This window comes from Castanea sativa, chromosome 5 (genome assembly GCF_040712315.1).
Source record: "Castanea sativa cultivar Marrone di Chiusa Pesio chromosome 5, ASM4071231v1".
In the NCBI taxonomy this organism is placed as follows: Eukaryota; Viridiplantae; Streptophyta; class Magnoliopsida; order Fagales; family Fagaceae; genus Castanea; species Castanea sativa.
In genome coordinates, this window is record NC_134017.1 from 73,854,932 (window position 1) to 73,873,136 (window position 18,205).

Consider the following 18,205-nt stretch of genomic DNA (forward strand, 5'->3'; position numbering starts at 1 on the left):
GAAATGTCTATTATTTGTAACAATGGTTTGAATATTCATTCAGTTCGTTGAATACAAACAAAATTTTTAAGATTCTTTTGAAAGTGTTCAAAATGAATAAATAACCACAACATGACTATGTCAATAACACATGCCAATTATCGACCTTGAACCATTGTAACAGTAACGTTGTTAACAGAGCATTCTGTTTGGCTGCGTTGAGAGGAATCTGTATCTGATGCAATCTGCCTTTCAATGAAGGCTGGTTTCATTGGAAGAGGTGGATCAACGATCTCACTTTTAAGCATGGAAACAACATCAGATACTGTTGGCCGATCTTGAGCAAATTCTTGCACACACAACAGCCCAACTTGTATGCATCTTAAAATCTCTATTTCAAAGCAGGGCTCATATATCATCGCGTCTATTATTGCTATAGCGTTGTCTGTGTTCCACAATTTCCATGCCTAGAAAAGTGAACACATGATAGAAATTATTACCAACAATAAAAAAAACTTATTAAAGAACAAAAAGCAATGGATATTAAAAAAAATAAAAATGAGGCAATGAAATGACTTACAAGTCCTAAAAGGCTTTGGGACTGCTCATCGTTATAGAAACTACTGTTTCTTCTTCCACTAACTATCTCTAGTAACAACACTCCAAAGCTAAAAACATCTGATTTCTCTGAAAATCGGCCTTCCATTGCATATTCAGGAGACATATAGCCGCTAAATATTAACAACAAAACACATCCAAATCTTGTCATCTCAAATATTAGTATTAGTATCTAATTGAAATGATCAAGTCAAGAGTTACTTACTAAGTTCCGACGACCCTATTAGTATTGGCCTGGTCTTCATTACTTCCAAAAATCCTGGCCATACCAAAATCTGATATTTTTGGATTTAGCTCTTTATCCAACAATATGTTACTTGCCTTTAGATCTCTATGAATAATCCGTAATCTAGAATCCCTATGAAGGTAGAGTAGACCTCGACCAATTCCTTCAATAATGTTAAAGCGTTTTTTCCAATCTAGCAGTCTTTCTTTGTGTGGATCTAAATAAATGAAACAAAAGAAACGTTAACAAGAGAAAGAAAGTGATGATTAAATCTACAAGGTGATGAACATGAACTTTGCAAAAAGTTATTTTGGTGGAAATCATCAGAAAACTATTTCAAGTGAAGTCTGTCCAGAAAATTAAAATGAGTAAAATATTTTTGTAATAAAAAATGGTACAAAAATTAACTAACCGAAGAGAAATGCATCTAGACTTTTGTTTGGCATGTATTCATATATCAACATCCTCTCTTCTCCTTCAACACAGCAGCCAAGGAGCCTAACAAGATTCCGGTGTTGGAGTTTAGAAATTACCACCACCTCATTCATAAATTCTTCTAACCCCTGTGCAGAGGTTCTAGAAAGTCTTTTTACTGCAATTTCTTGTCCATCTGACAGTTTTCCCTTAAAAAAAAAAAAAAAAAACCCAAATCATTAACTATATATTCGTAGTATTTGATAATAAACCTTTGGGAGAGCATCCATTACCCTGTATACGAGACCAAATCCACCTTGACCAAGCTTGTTAGATAGATGGAAGTTGTTTGTTGCGTTCGCCAGCACCTCAAAATTGAATAGTGGGAGCTCCTGGACTTGTTTCTGGTTGTCACTAGAAAAATTTTTATGTGATTCCTCTTTGTTGAACAATAACATCCCTTTTTCTTTCATTCTCCTTGCTGATTTCAACTACAGTTGTGATCAATCCGTAATATACTGAAAAATTTCCTAGTCGTGTTATTTTAGTAGGAATATTACCTTTCCGTTTAGCAATCCACTTCCACAATGAGTAAGTGCAGAATGAAATGCTAAGAATTCCCATGATCACGGTGATTGTCACAATTTTTTTCACTTTTCTCTCTGTATCTGGAAATCAGAAAAAGAAAAGAAAAAACTATTGCATTAATTCAAAGAAAACAGCCAATTAAATATGTTTTTTTGGGGTCAAATAGATTGCTTTTTACAAGGATTTCATTAGCTTGGGGAGCTGAGGACTTTTTGGGGGTTGTTGGGTTAAAGATGGAAGAAAAAACAACTCACCAAGTCCTGAATAGGCAACATGAATGTAAAGATCAACTCTGCCGCTAGATAATACCTATGCGTCAATTAAGCTTCCATTGTGGAAAAATAATGCAGTTGATATGCAACCTGTCCCATTATCAAATGCATAAACTACAAAAGAACTGTTACGTGTGGCTTTAACTTGTGGAAAAGTAATGCAGTTGACTAGAATTAATAAACTTTCATTACGCATGTGATAGATCAAACTCTTTCAACTCTCTCTATCTTTTTTTTTTTTATTTAATTAATTTTTAGTTTTATTATTATTAAATGCTTCACGTCTCTGTTTTAAGCCTATTTGTCTATCTGTGTGTGACAAACACTGAAGTTGACATAAGAGAATCTCTTAATTGGACTAAAATCACCATCACGATGTGCTAATAGAGAAACAGGTTTGAATAATTTGATATCATGATTTGGTAAATTTGATAAAAGTATTTTTTGGGATTGCTTAAAATTATTCAATTGATTATCTTTATCGCAATTCATGTAAAGTTGGTTGTAACCCAACAGATTAGAGCTTGGATCATTATGAAGTTTTGATTCAAATATATATATATATATATATATGTGTGTGTGTGTGTAATAAATTTGTAAGAATTAGTAAAATTGACTAAAAAAATCTATAAAAAAAAATTAAACGACTTTCAAGTGCATTTTTTTTTTTCAAATTACATAAGAAAACTAAGAAATAAGAAAAAAAATAAACAACAAAAAATTAATATTAAACTTATAATTAATCTATAAATACAAAGCATTGTAATATAAGTAAACAAATTGTCGGACAATTTTTAGTGCGTTTGTGGAAAGTCAAATTATAGTCCCCTAACAACCTCTTGCTCACAACAATGCTCGTGTGACTTGAACTCATGACTTGCTTGATGCCTCTAATATCATTTGTCAAATCGTGAGCTATGCCACTCTACTATAAAATATATTGGTGATGTGGACACTCAAGCCTTTTATGGCATTCAACAATACATCATACGGGCCTGTTTTTAAAGTAACTATAGGGATTTTTTTTTTTTTTTTTTTTGAGATCTCCCAACACAAATAGTTTTTAAATTTCACATTGTAAGATCAAAAAGATAAGAATTCTTCAATAGATAAAATATACAGTCATAATCTATATACAGTAATTATAATCTTGTCGAGTATATAAATTCATAATGAATGACACAATAAAAAACTATAAATAGGTTATAATTGAAAAAATATGTGCTTTCATTTGTTATTGGTAGGTGCCATATTAATACGAAAATTTTGAAATTAGTATTAAAATCATATATAATGCGAGAGTATAATCATATTTCAATTAAATTATGTAAGATATATAAAATTACTTAAATTCTTTAGCTTCTCTTCTGATTACCAAAAAATTAAAAAAAAAAAAAGAAGAAGAAGAAGAAGAAGTTAGAAAGATGCTACTAATACCTTAACATGTATTTAGAGCCAATGAACCATTTTACTGGCTTAATTAATCTCTTTTAATTTAAAACTACCAATTAAATCAATGAATGTGATTAACAAGTTCCATATAGCAAGCATGAACAATTAAGAGCTAAAGCAAATAAATAAGCAATATGGAAATGCTAAAATAAAAACAATCCAAAGTAAACACGAGAAAGTGTTTAGGAAGAGGAAAACCTGAGACTCTATGAGAAAACCCCTCTCCCCCAACCACACTATTTGGAAAATTTCCACAAGATGAATAGTTGCAATACAAGAGAAACAATGAACCCTCCAATCCCATATCCTCCTATCAAGGGAGTCAATCTTATACCGAAGGCTATATTGGTTTGACCAGTGAAACGATATATTTTGGTATCAGTCAATACCGATGTACCGTTTTGAGTTTATTGCTATTTTATATATATATACACACACACACACACACACACACACACACACACACTATAATAAATATAAAAGTTTACCATAAAACATTACCTCAATTCAGAATAAATTATTCATGATTTTAAACTTTAGCATAAAACAAAAAAACAAAAAAAAAAACACACACACACACACACACACACAATATAAAAAACAAAAGGCTTAATTGTTCATTGTTTACTAAGAAAACAAATAATACTAATAAGTTAATATAAATAAGTTACCATTTTGTCCTTACAAAAATTCAAAAATTACAAAACTAAAAAAAAAAAGCTTTTTTCTATATCAGCTAATACGCTCGGTACATGGCCGGTACACCTAGTATTGAAATTGGTACGAAACATTACATATACCGATACAGTACATGAAAGTTCATTTGGTGTGTAAAACACTAGTGAATGTTTAGACCCCTAATTTCAAATAAATCAACACAAGCTTATACTCAAACAATATATATGCGAAATGATAAGCATAAATTATACCCAAATAAACAAATTACTCTAGACCATAATTAATCACAACATAACAACAATTAAAGGTAAAAAGTAAAAGTTAGAGAGATGCAAACACATAGATAACTCCTACACGTGTTATCTGTCATTGTCCCAAGATTAGAAGTTGTACAGAGGATTAGAGATTCAGAAAAAGAATTGGTCAACAGGCTAAACGACATAAGTTGCCTTTATTTATTGCTTTTCTGCGTTGCTTACTAGTGAAATTTTTTTCATTCTGTTCAGGTATTTTATTGCCTTTGGCTTCTTCAAGCAAGGATTAAATTGAAGTATTTTATTCTTACTAACAAGTCCCATAACTTGTTCAGAGTTATCTTTTGATTGTTAGAGCATCCACAGCAGTGGAGCTAAAAATTTAGCTTTTTAGCTTCACAAAAAGTTACTTTATCTATTTTACCTATACATTTTACAAAACATGCTGTAGCAGTGGATCTATTTTAACTTTCAACACAATAAAATAATATAAACCTCACAATAAAATAATATATCTACTACAATAAAATAATATATTCATTACAATAAATAACAATCACAACCAACCGCAACCGCTATCACTACCACTACCACCACTGCCACCGACTCTTCCACCGCCACCGCAATCGCTACCGCCGCCCACCGTCACCGCCGCCACCGCCGCCACGTAATAGAATAATATATTCTCTACAATAAACAACAATCACAGCCACTGTCATCACCACTGTCACTACCACCACCGCCATTACAACTGCCACCACCACTGCAACCGCCACCATCAAAAAAAATATTTTTTTCTCACCAATATTAAATAGTAATAATCTACTGCTTAAAATTTATTACAAAAATATTATAAAACATTACTTAATTTTAATTTCTTATTATTCTTTATTTTATTTTTCTTATTTATCTTATTTGTTGGTTTCATCCAAATACACGTTTTTTTTTTTTTCCTCTTTGTTTGCTTCATTTCTTCAATCCTCTGAACTTTTCTTTCTGAAAGTGAATGAGAGACAGAGAGAGGCACGGTGATAAAAGAAAGGAAAAAAAATGGAGCAAAACCCAGAAGGATCGACGGTGAGCTCAAAATGATCGGCGGTCAAACTCAACCAAAAACCCAGATCAAACTCATAAGGATCGGCGGCGTGGGCCTGAGCTAATCGGCGGCTTGGAGGGTCGGTGACGGTGTGGGTTTGAGAGCTTGGGATGGAGTGGGTCTGAGGTTGAGAGGGTTGATCGGCGGTGGGTCTCAGCTGGTGGGTCGGTGGCGGTGGGTCTCAGCTGGTGGGTCTCGGTGACGGTGAGCTTGAGAGAGTTGAGAGCTTTGGACGGCGTGGGTCTCGGCGACGGTGAGCTTGAGTGAGTTGAGAGAGTTGAAAGAGAAGAGATGAGAGTTGAGAGAGTTGAAAGCTTCAGTGCACACAGAGATGAGAGTGACTGAGAGAGAGAGAGAGAGAGAGGCTTTGAATTATTTTAATCGGGGCCCGAATAAAATATATATTTTTTTATAACTTTCAGCTACAGTGCTCATGTATTGATACATGAGCACTGTAGCGCAAAGCTAAAATTTTTTAGCTTTGCCTCCACTGCTGCAGGTGGGTTTTTGTGGTTTGAGTGGAGCTAAAATAGCAATATAGCTATTTAGCTCCACTGCTGTGAATGCTCTTAGTTATCAGCGACAGAGGCTGTTGGCTACCCAAGCACCCATAACTTTTAAAAGCCTTCAAACAACTTTAAGAAAAAAAAAAAAAAAAAAAAAAATTTCAGAGAACACCCATCAGATTCAGAGTTCTTCTGGGAAAATTAGTAATCAAAGGGTTGATTCGCTGCAGTATTAAACAAGGTTTATCTGCCATTGTCACAAGATTTGAAGTTGTTTAACCATTTCTTATGGGGATTAGAGATTCAGAATCAGAAATAGAATTGGACAATTGGGCAACTGGCCATGTATACTTTGTCAGGTCTGGTATATTTTACCTAAACAGTCTATACTACACACTTTGCCTTAATTTATTGCTTTTCTGGGTCGCTCACTAGTGAATTTTTTTTTTTTCTTTCAGTTCAGGTATTTTATTGCCTTTGGCTTTGTCAAGCAAGGAATAAGTCGAAGTATTTTATACTGGTCAATCGAAAAATGATTTTTGTTTCAATCTATTGGTACTATCGATATAAAAAACTATTGCTTTTCTTTTCTGTCTTAAATAATTAACAGGAATACCGAAGCAACGATTCCCATGGCTTTGGTTGGCCGATGAGAGAGTCAGGGAGTCTTGCAGGACGTATTGGATTTCCTTTTTAACATTGAAAAACAATACCACTACTCTTTTTCCTTCACACTTGTGATATGTTCTACACAGTACATACATCTTAAAATTTATACATGTTAATTTCACTTTATGCTTTACAATTTGATCCAAAAGGAAAGTTCAATAAAAAACAGGACAATTAGATGACTTGATAAGAGATTTGGGAATTTGGGTTGCTTAATTCTATGATTTTGTCTATTACTTTTTTTTTTTTAATCATTTGACTGATGATTTCTCTTGGTGCTGTGTTTTGTGTTTCTTAACTAATCTCCTAAGATATCCCGTAAACTCTCAGATTCATTCGCCAAAAATCTGCTTTCAAGATCAAACAACACAAAAGCACGTTGAGATTGACCAAAATATAATCAATCAATTGTCTTTGGATGAATTCAAATTTTTTCTCATTATTGGGATTTTTGAGCTCCTTTTAAAAAAATAATAATAAAAAAATGATGTTGGTCATGGTTTCGCTTGAGTGCATACTACATATGCCCATCTAATGTTGATATTTTAAATTGAACATTAGAACATGCACATTATGTGTTTTAAAAAATGCACACACACACACACACACATATATATATATATATATATATATATAAAAGAATTAGAAACCATAACTGAAAATATCTAAATAAAATTGAAAAAAATCTCAAGTGCATTTTCTCCAATCTAGCATTTAATAAATAAATAAATAATTTCCAAGTTTCATATTGTAACATCCCAAAATAAAGAACCTTTCAATAAATAAAATAAAAAACTGTCATGCAGTTTTGGTGTTGACGTGTAAGTGTATTCCTTTATCTTATCTATTTCCTCTATATATGTGTATGTGTGTGTTTCTCAAAAAATCTTGTCAAGGTACATAAAATCATAATGAATGACATAATATAAAACTATAAATAAATTAGTTTTTTATTTATTTATGCTTTTTGGGTAAATAAGGACAATTTTTTTTTCAGAAGTAAAAGAGGGACTAGGGCCACTAGGGGAACCAACTCTGAAGCCCATTAACATCAATAAGAACTCAATACAGAATAGAGTTCCCAAGTTATACAAAGATGGGCCCAACATGCGCTCAAGTGAACCTGTCTGAGCACAAGATGGGCTTGATAATGGCATAGATTACAACTTTGGCATTACATTCAAAGAGAACAGATTTGCATCCTTGATTAGCAACAATGGTCAATGGAGACCGCAAGTAAAGGCTGCCTTAGCTTCAGCTTGAGCAGGGCAAGATACGAAAATCTTTTCAGTGACTCTTTTATTTGGCACCCAGATGATGACATCTTCAGATGGGTTTGATGGAACTTGGATATTTTGAATGGGATTGGCTGTGTTGGAGTGAATTTTTTTGGAAAGAGAATAACTGATCCATTGCTTTGAAGAAAGGTGAAGGAGGATGAAGTCAGTTACTTGGTTGATTTTAGTTGTGGAGAGAAGTTGAGGATTGTAGGGACCCTTGAAACAGTCAATAGTATTTGAGCCTGATCCAATGAGGTAGCAAAGACTGTTGTTAACCAATGGAACAGAGTTTGTGAATTCCTTTCCAGATGGGAGAAGCTGATTTCTTCAATTTTGAGGATTGGAATGGGATACCACTAAAATTATTTGGATTTGAGAATATGAACCCATGTCTTACTCTGCAACAGAAGCTACTGATGACTGATGAGCCCAACCTAGAGATCAAGGCTTTATTTAGATCATCAGTTCTTCTGAGCTGAATAGCTTCAGCTGATTTAGGTTTACAAATAGAAGACCATGCTCATAGGTGCCTATCTTAATGGTTGAAACCCAGAAAAAATCACGGAGTATGTTTTCTATTTTGTGTAAGATATTCTACCGAGCTAATATGAAAGTTCATTTGCTATTGGTAGGTGCCATATAATTAGCAATTTTGTGTCAAAGAGAGGTAAATCATCATAAGTGCTCCAAGAAAAGAATATGGTTTAATGGCTTACTTCTTCATAGATTGGACTAATATTGGAAATCAAAGAGGGAACAGGGGAATCTGTATTAACACCATATAAGATTCTTCGGAAAGTGTTCAAAATGAATATGTAACCACACCATGACTATATCAATAACATATGCTAGCTATCGACCTTGTACCATAGCAGAAGTAACATTGTTAACAGAGCATTTTCTTTGGCTGCTTTGAGTGGACTCTCTATCTAAGGCCATCTGCCTTTCAGTAAATGCCAGTTGCTTTGGACAAGGAAGATCAACAATCTCACTTTTAAGCATGGAAATAACAACGGATACATTTGGCCTATCTTTGGCAAATTCTTGCACACACAACAGGCCAACATGTATGGATCTCAAAATTTCTGTTTCAAAGCATGGTTTAGATACCATTGGGTCTATTAAGGCTACAATGTTGTTTGCATTCCACAATTTCCATGCCTGGAAACATAAAAAGAAGATTGAAATTCTTAGCATCAATAATAAAACTTATAAGAAACAAGCCTTGGAGGTTTCAAAAATAATGCTATGAGATAAGGATGACTTACATGTCCTAAAAGGCTCATGGACTGCTCATCATGATAAAAGCTAATGTTTCTTCTTCCACTAATTATCTCTAGTAACATCACTCCAAAGCTAAAAACATCCGACTTCTCTGAAAATCGTCCATCCATTGCATATTCAGGAGAAATATAACCACTAAATTTCAACAACAAAACACAATCAAATCTTGTCATCTCAAATATTAGTATTAGTACCTAATTGAATTGGGCAAACCGAAAGGTACTTACTAAGTTCCAACGACCCTATTAGTGTTGGCCTAGTCTTCATTACTTCCAAAAATTCAGGTCATACCAAAATATGATATTTTTGGATTTAGCTCTTTATCCAGCAAGATGTTACTTGCCTTTAGATCTCTATGAATAATCCTTAATCTAAAATCCCTATGAAGGTGGAGTAGACCTCGACCAATTCCTTCAATAACGTTGAAGCGTTTTCTCCAATCTAACACATTTTTGTGTGCGGATCTAATGGAAAAAAAAGGGGGGGGGGGGGGAGAGAAGAAGAAGAACAAAAACAAGAAGAGAGAAAAAAAAGTTAGGATTAAACTTACAAGGTGAATGAACATTAAGTTTGCATAAGAAGTTCATTTGGTGGAAGTCATCAAAAATCTGTTTGAAATGAAGTACACTACAAAGAATAATGTTCCATTGTCACATAATACACTATTTCCATCCGCAACTAAAAAATGTTATCAAACTTAACTAACCGAAGAGAAATGCATCCAAACTTTTATTTGGCATGTATTCATAGATCAACATCCTCTCTTCTCCTTCGACACAACAGCCAAGGAGCCTAACAAGATTCCGATGTTGGAGCTTAGAAATTACAACGACCTCATTCATAAATTCTTTCAACCCTTGTCCAGAGATTTTGGAAAGTCTTTTAACTGCAATTTCTCGCCCATCTGTCAATTTTCCCTACAAAAAAACATCAAATCATTAACTAGATGTCCAAATTATCAGACAAGAAACCTCTGGATGAGCGACCATTACCCAGTATACAGGACCAAATCCACCCTGCCCAAGCTTGTTAGATTGCTGGAAATTATTTGTTGCACTCGCCAGCTTCTCAAAATTAAATGGCGGTAGCTCCTGGACTTGAACTTGGTTCAGGTTGTCTCCAGGCACCTTCTCAGTAGGAACTTTTTGATGTGCTTCCCCTCTGTTGAACAACAAGATCACCTTTTCTTTCTTTTTCATTACTGAATTTCACTACAGTTGTAAGTAATCTCTAGTATACAGCAACTTTTCTTAGTCCATTTTGTTAATTTTAGTCAGAATATTACCTTTTTGTTTAGCCATCCATCTCCAGAAGAAGTAGGTGCATATTGAAATGGAAACTGTTCCTATGATCACTGTGATTGTGACAATTTTTATCACATGTCCCTCTGTACCTGTATTTTTTTTTTCGAGAATCTGTCCCTCTGCATATGTAAATCAGGAAAAAAAGAAAGTATTACACTAATTCAAACTGTTACGTGGCTTGAAGCCTTGAAATAAGATCCGTGTACAGCACATGAATAAATTAGTTAAGAACTCAACTTCCACCTGGATTCTGAAGTGCGCACCAAGGCAATTGTGCACCTAGTTATTTATTGGCCTACTCTATTAGTTATGATATGCGGCAAAACCTAACATAAAAGGCGCAAACTCATGCACATTTAATATATATAGGGTTGAGTTCAAGTTATAGTTAATGTATTTTTTAGTAATATTACACCACGTAACAACTCTTTGTTAGATTAATAATTTGAAAATCTCATTGTTCGATTACAAGTTCTTTATGTTCTTAACATTTATGTCGAATTTCATGTATGATATTATTTACTATTTGATCAATACGCTCATCTTTAATACATAATTTTAAACTAAAAAACTTACGTTTCAAATATTTTATTGATGACATAATTATTAATCTTTGATATAAAAGTTTGTGAACATGGAGAGTATATGAAGATAATGTAATTAAACGGTGAATTTGTCAAAATTTACACCCAATAAAAAAAATATTAAGTAGTGTAATAGGGTTGGAAATAAACCAAGCCGATCATGAACAACTCGAACTTGGCTCGATAATATGCTCATTCATATTTGTTTGTTTATAAATAAGCCAAACTTGAGTTTTAGTTTTAGGTTCGTTTAATAAATAAGCCGAGCCTAAAAAAAAAAAAATTGTTCATGAACAAGCTCGTGAGCTATTAGGCTTGGTACAAAACAAGTTAAGATAGACTCATTTATAGGTTTATATGTGTTAGCTAAATATATCATTACACTTGTCTTAATAAAGACGTGGCCAACATAGGACCACTACCCATTACCTTAATTTTTTTTTTCATTTTCTCTAAACTGACCAAGAACCACTTTAGACTATAGTTACATTTAAAAATTAATTAATTAATTAAGTGGGTCATATATGATCCTTCCCTATCAATCATCTAAAGTAAAGTTATGAATCATGTAAGTATTTTCTCATTCATACTAGTTACAAACAAGTATTTTTCTAGTTATTTTCCATCTAACATGAATGTAAAAATTGCATTTTGAACAATTGTTGTAAATTTATAATTTGAATAGTGACTAACCATAAGTAGGACAAGATGCATGATAAAATTAGTATACTATTTTCTTTTTCATTTTTCTTGATTTTTAAGATTTAACCCTTTGATAATGTAATTTTTTAAGATCTCAAGCTTAAAAACTTAACCTAAGCTCGAGTTTGAGCTTGATATTAAGTTTGAGCTTAGCTTAACTAATTACTAAAGTCAAACCAAGCCAAGTTCAAGCTTTTTGGCTTTCTCACGAACTCAAGCTCCAACACTATTTTTAAGCTTATCACGAGCTCAAGCGAAGCTTGAGCTTTTGACTTTTCCTAACAAGCGAAGCTTGAACATGCACTACTCAACAAAGTTCAGCTCATTTACAGCCCTACCAAGTGATCTACTCTCTTAATTTTTTTTTCTTTTTAAAAAAAGAGATCAACGAACATAATTTTGATCTTTTGCAAACTATATTTTTTTAGTGAAAATTTCCTCTTTATGTTGCCCATGGACCTAGGCATAAGGCCAAATCATTTCAATTAATTGTAGCATTACATGGGTTAAATCTTGCACACCTTTGGTTAAATTGATACAAACTTATGAATAGAACTCACCCTTGAAAACTAACTTGTAAGGGATAGGTGTCTAATAGTTTATATACACATGGTTAAACTTACAATTAAGCTATGTAGGACACTAGAATCATAATATAGTTTATATATTATTGTAAGAAATAGGTGTCTAATAGTTTATATACACATGGTTAAACTTACAATTAAGCTATGTAGGATACTAGAATCATAATATACCACCACACTTCACAGTTGACATCCACAACAGCTCACTCTATATACTAACGTCCAAATGGTAGCCCTTTCTCTTTTCTAACGGCTCCACTCACCTATCAGTTAATCTACCCCTTAGGTAGCCCCCTTTGAGATTCTACCACAAAGCCATAACTCATTTGATCCCATAATAAATTACGTTCAATTACTTGACGTGATAGTTGGCTTTGATACCAAATAACTTAAGCACATGGATAAAACTCACACTTGAAAACTAGCTTGGAAGGGGAGGGTGCCCAATGACTTATATACACATGGTAAAACTTACACTTAATCCATATGAAGCAATGTCATAATACAAATCTTGCACACCCTGATCATAGATCAGCCTTGCTTAAAACCAAACAACAACACAGGTCAACCCATCCCAAAACCAAACAACAGCACAAATAACATATCTCTCTCTCTCTCTCTCTCTCTCTCTTGGTATCTCCTACTCTAAGGGAAAAGAGTGAATGTTTGTAAGTTGTGAGTGTCAATCTCTTTATTATAAACTAGTCACAAACTCACGCGATTTGTGGGAATATATGATTATTTTGAGATGTGATATAATGTATAATTTTTTCTCTAAATTTTATTGCCGATAATTTGTTCTCTCTAAAAATTAAACAATTTATAAAAGTAGTTTCTATCTCTCTATTTTTACAAATATGTAATTTTATCAATTTTGGAATTTTTGAGTGATATTATTCTTTTTTAAGTGGTTCATATTATTCTAACTATTATTATGTTGCATTAGATTTCCGAATTTCTTTTGGCAATATAAAATTTTTAAGTTTTAAAATTATCATTCAAATTTCTCATTCTTTTTAAGAAGATTATCATAATAAATAAACTTATCACATAATTACAATTGATATTACTCAAATAATAGATAGACACATTCAAATATATGGCCATGTAGATTATATTTGATATAAACTCAAATTCTCACCCCCAAACTAATGATAGATTAACTAAAAAAAAGATCAAACCAAAGCTATAAATGGGAGAAAGAGGACTTGTGATGGAGAACTCAAAAGACAGAACACCAAAATATATCAACCAAAAGTAAAGATATTAGAAAACATAAAAATCCATCAACCTAAGTAGAGTTATAAGAAGAAAAAAAAAATTAAAATCTAGAGAGAGATAGCATAATCACTTTTTTTTAGGAGAGAATATGAGAGGGAACAGAAAATTTATAGAATAAAATATAATGAGAAGAATATTCAAAATAAAAGGTATAGTTGTAAACACAAAATTATCCAAGTCACGCTATGAAATAAAATATCATTATATCATATACTATATTTGCAATAAAATAGGATCGCATCTAACATTCAAAGAAAAAAAAGATAACAACATTATTTATTTTTAGTTTATGCTCACCTAAAAAAAATTATATTCCACCACTGTATTCATATCTGTATACTAGTGTAGCATTCAACACTAGGTTAAAGGGTCCAGTTCCATTCCCGCTTTAAAAACCATATGTCATTTTCATAAAATTTAAGAGATAGAGATAGCAAAGACAACAATTTATTTATTTTTAGTTTATACTCACTTGAAATGGACTAAATAGACTGATCGAATTGAATCAAATGGACCGAAGTCTACTGAATTAAATTGAATGGACCAAAGTGGACCTAACTAGATTAAATAGACTGAAGTGGATCAAATTGGACTAAAGTGGGTGCTCATTATCTCTATCTCTTGAAGTTGATAAAAATTACATATGGTTCTTTAAGTAGGAGTGAAAATGAACCTTTCAACTTGGCATTGAATATAACATTAGCATACATATATTAATACTGTGGTAGCATATGATATATATATTTTTTTTCAGGTGAGTATAAATTAAAAGCAAATAAATGCTACCTCTTATATTACAAACTGTTTATATTACATATATTTTATATTGTAAGTTACATTTGGGCTCAAGAATATATAAAGTCATGGTAGTGAAAAGTGATGGTCTTATCATGATTGCTAAGTTACAATTAGTTTTGAGAATGTGTTAATGCATAATGCATTTTTGCTTATATTAATATATATATATATATATATATATTAAAAATGATGGAAAGAAAATAATGTCATGGTCACTGATATGGCTTGACAGAATCGTAATAACAATAAATATTACACTTCAACTTTTAAATATTATATAAATCTATATATTGTGTGTGTGACTGTGTTTGAAACTAATTGAGTGTATTATTATTACTATTATTGTTGTTGTTGTTAATATGTTATTTGCATGTATGTGTCCATGTGTAATATAAATATAACATAACTTTATATAGTTTAATAATAAATATTTGTTATAAAATTAGTGATTCAAGAATAAAAAATAGAAATGGTAGTTATTGCTCAAATATTTGATTTGTTAAGTAGACACTTAGTATATTATTTATGTATAGATGAGTGTATCCATAAATGAGTGTATATTATTTACGCTTCAACTTTTAAATATTATATAAATCTATATATTGTGTGTGTGAGTGTGTCTGAAATTGATTGAGTGTATTATTATTACTATTATTGCTTTTGTTGTTAAAATGTTATTTGCATGTATGTGTGTATGTGTAGTATAAATATAACATAACTTTATATAATTTAATAATAAATATTTGTTATAAAATTAGTGATTCAAGAATAAAAAATAGAAATGTTAGTTATTGCTCAGATATTTGATTTGCTAAGTAGACACTAAATATATTATTTATGTATAGATGAATGTATTCATGTGGGTCAATAATTAACACAGTTTATTATTAAGGTTAAAATATTTTTATAAAAACAATGACAATAAATAATGTAATGAACTATTATAGAATGATTTCAAAATTTAAAAACTTATGAAAAGAAATTATAAAATTTCATTTATTTGAGTGTATTTTTTTTCTCAAAAAAAAAAAAATTGTTTAATTTAAACTTCTTAAACTTTTTGGAGCCGCCGCTGAACTCACTATTATGGCTGCACACAACGAATAGGAATTTGTATGATTCAAGTCCGAGAAAAAAAAAAAAAAAAAAAAAAAACCCCACCACCAACCACGGGGCTAACAGTGAATGTTTTTGACAAAAAAAAAAAAAACTAAAAAACTCACCAAGTTCTGAAAAGGCAACGCGCATGTAGAGATCAACCCCACCGCTGGAGAATTTTTGTGCGTCAATTAGGCTTCTAGTCCATGACAAACAAGCAGTGCCAGTATCGTATGCATACGCTATACAAGAACAGTTCTCCAAACACTTCTGCCTGCATTCGTCCTCAAGAGCAGAAGAGTAATCTGCAAAGTCTGAAACCTTCATCATTTGCAGTTTCAAAAACCCATCCATTTTGCTGTCTTCACCACCAGTAGTATTCACTCTCTCACACTACAATGGTGTCCTTCTCACACATCCACTACTCCAATTTCCTCTATTCCATTCTTCTGTATTCCTTGGCCCAAAACCCCCTAAACAGCTGCAAATTGGCCAACTTTGTGAATTACAGCTTCCAAATGCCCCACACTTACCATAAAAATCGCACTCGCTCTGCAAAGCTTTCAACACCACCACCCAATCCTTCTTCTTATCATCCCAAGATCTTTGCTCCATATTTCCATTCGAATTTTGGACTAAATGTATCAAAGATTCGGTCACATAAGAGAAACTTAAAGAAAATGTTCCTTCTTCATCAATTTCAATACTATATCCGTCGCCAAATGCAGAATACATATTTGGTACTCCAATAAAGATTCGACCATTCCATTGACCACTGCGCCAATATGGGCTATGGTCTTTCCAAATGAAAGATTGAGGAAGACCAATACTAAGAGGATCAAAACCTGAAGAGAAGCTTCCAATGGATGGATCAGAAGGGCTTTTCCATGATGTCAGCTGAACTTTCTTACCTGTTCTTGCATTAGCACTTATTTTCATCTTGGGCAACATTGTATTAGTAGGAAATTGAAAACCTTCCCATATGGTTGTCCTTGTTGTGTTGTCTCGCAAGACCAAGTTCCCTGAATCTAAAAGCTGCGCACTTGGATTGATAACAGAGTTGGTAACATTCGATGACCAAAGAATCTCCTTTTGTCCATTTAATACTACAAGGTTGCCATCCTCAGATATAGTAAGAACCCTTGAATAATCATTGAGGGGTTTCTCTCTGTTAGCTACCCATACGACTGTGAATACGGAAATTCTATTATACCATATTCCAAGATATCGATTCGTTGAATTCACTGGGCTGAAGAATCCTAGTTTGAAAGTACTTCCATTGGAAATTATGTAATTAGAGTCTGTGTCTTTGATGGATTGAGAAGATCTAATGGTGTCTACGGCAACGACTAAGTTAAAACAAAGGCAACAAAGGACAAACAACAAGTTACTCTTGCTAAGAAATCTCATAACTTGTTTGAACCTACTTGGTGTAAGAATGCAGGAAAGGGTTCAGGGAGGCTTTGTTTATTTAACAATTTACGGTGGATCTTTTTTATTTCTTCTTTGCTTCATAAAGCAGTATTTATGAAAAGTCCGGTTTTCTAGTAAAAATGCTACTCCAGAATTTCGCAAGTCTAACATCTCAAATAATAATAATAATAATAATAATAATAATAATAATAATAATAAAATGGACCGTCTTTGTTTTTTAGTGTATACTAGCAGTCGTTGATATTCTATGAAGCACGAGTGCGTTTTCGGATTCGGGTGCGGGTGCGGGACTCGGCAATATTTGAAAAAGTAGAGTGTGGGTGCGGCAATTAAAAAATTATTAAAAATATTTTTATTTATATTTTTAAATATATTACTAAGCATATTTTTTCACATTATATAAACATATACCAAATAAAAAATCAATATTACTGATTTTTTATTTTATTTTATTTATATACATATATTTCTTATATAATTTCTTAAAAATAATAAAATTATAAGTCTATGTTTCAACTAATATATTAATATTATGCCTAAATATCTACCTAAATTATAATTATAATAATAAGTTAATAACAACTATCACTTTTTAGAATATTAAAAATTTAAAAGTTTAAAACATTAATATAGTATGTACGGAGATAATGAAAAAAAAAAAAAAACAAACAAAGCCACAAGTTAAAAAATAAAAAAATAAAACAGAAAGAAAGAAAGACAGTACGGAAGGGTCAGACTTAATAAAAAAGTTGGGAGAGTTTTTCAAACTCTTTGCTACTTTCCAATGCTTTGTCACGTGAATATTGACTAAGCTCACAAAACTAAAAAGAAAGATAAAAGATAAACAAAGCAGAGAAACTAAAAGAGGAGGAGATGAAAGTCAGAACTCAGAGGACTCAAAAACAAAGAACAAAAGAGTAGAGAGGAAACAGAGAAGAAGAAGCCTGATCTACGATTCTGGGTTGTCTGCAATGAGTGAGATTGTTCTTCAGGAAACCAGAACGAGGTGAGCTTGAGTGCATCTGTGACTGAGTGCGTCTGTGAGAGAGGGGAGACCGGAGAGCAGAGAGCCGAGAGGGGAGACGGAGCACAGAGAGTGAGAGA

General features: G+C 32.4%; 1 pseudogene; it reads right to left on the reverse strand.

Annotated features, from left to right (window-relative positions):
* Positions 1–10: 10 nt before the first annotated feature.
* Positions 11–17,077, reverse strand: LOC142636543 (G-type lectin S-receptor-like serine/threonine-protein kinase At1g11300; annotated as a pseudogene).
* Positions 17,078–18,205: the final 1,128 nt, after the last annotated feature.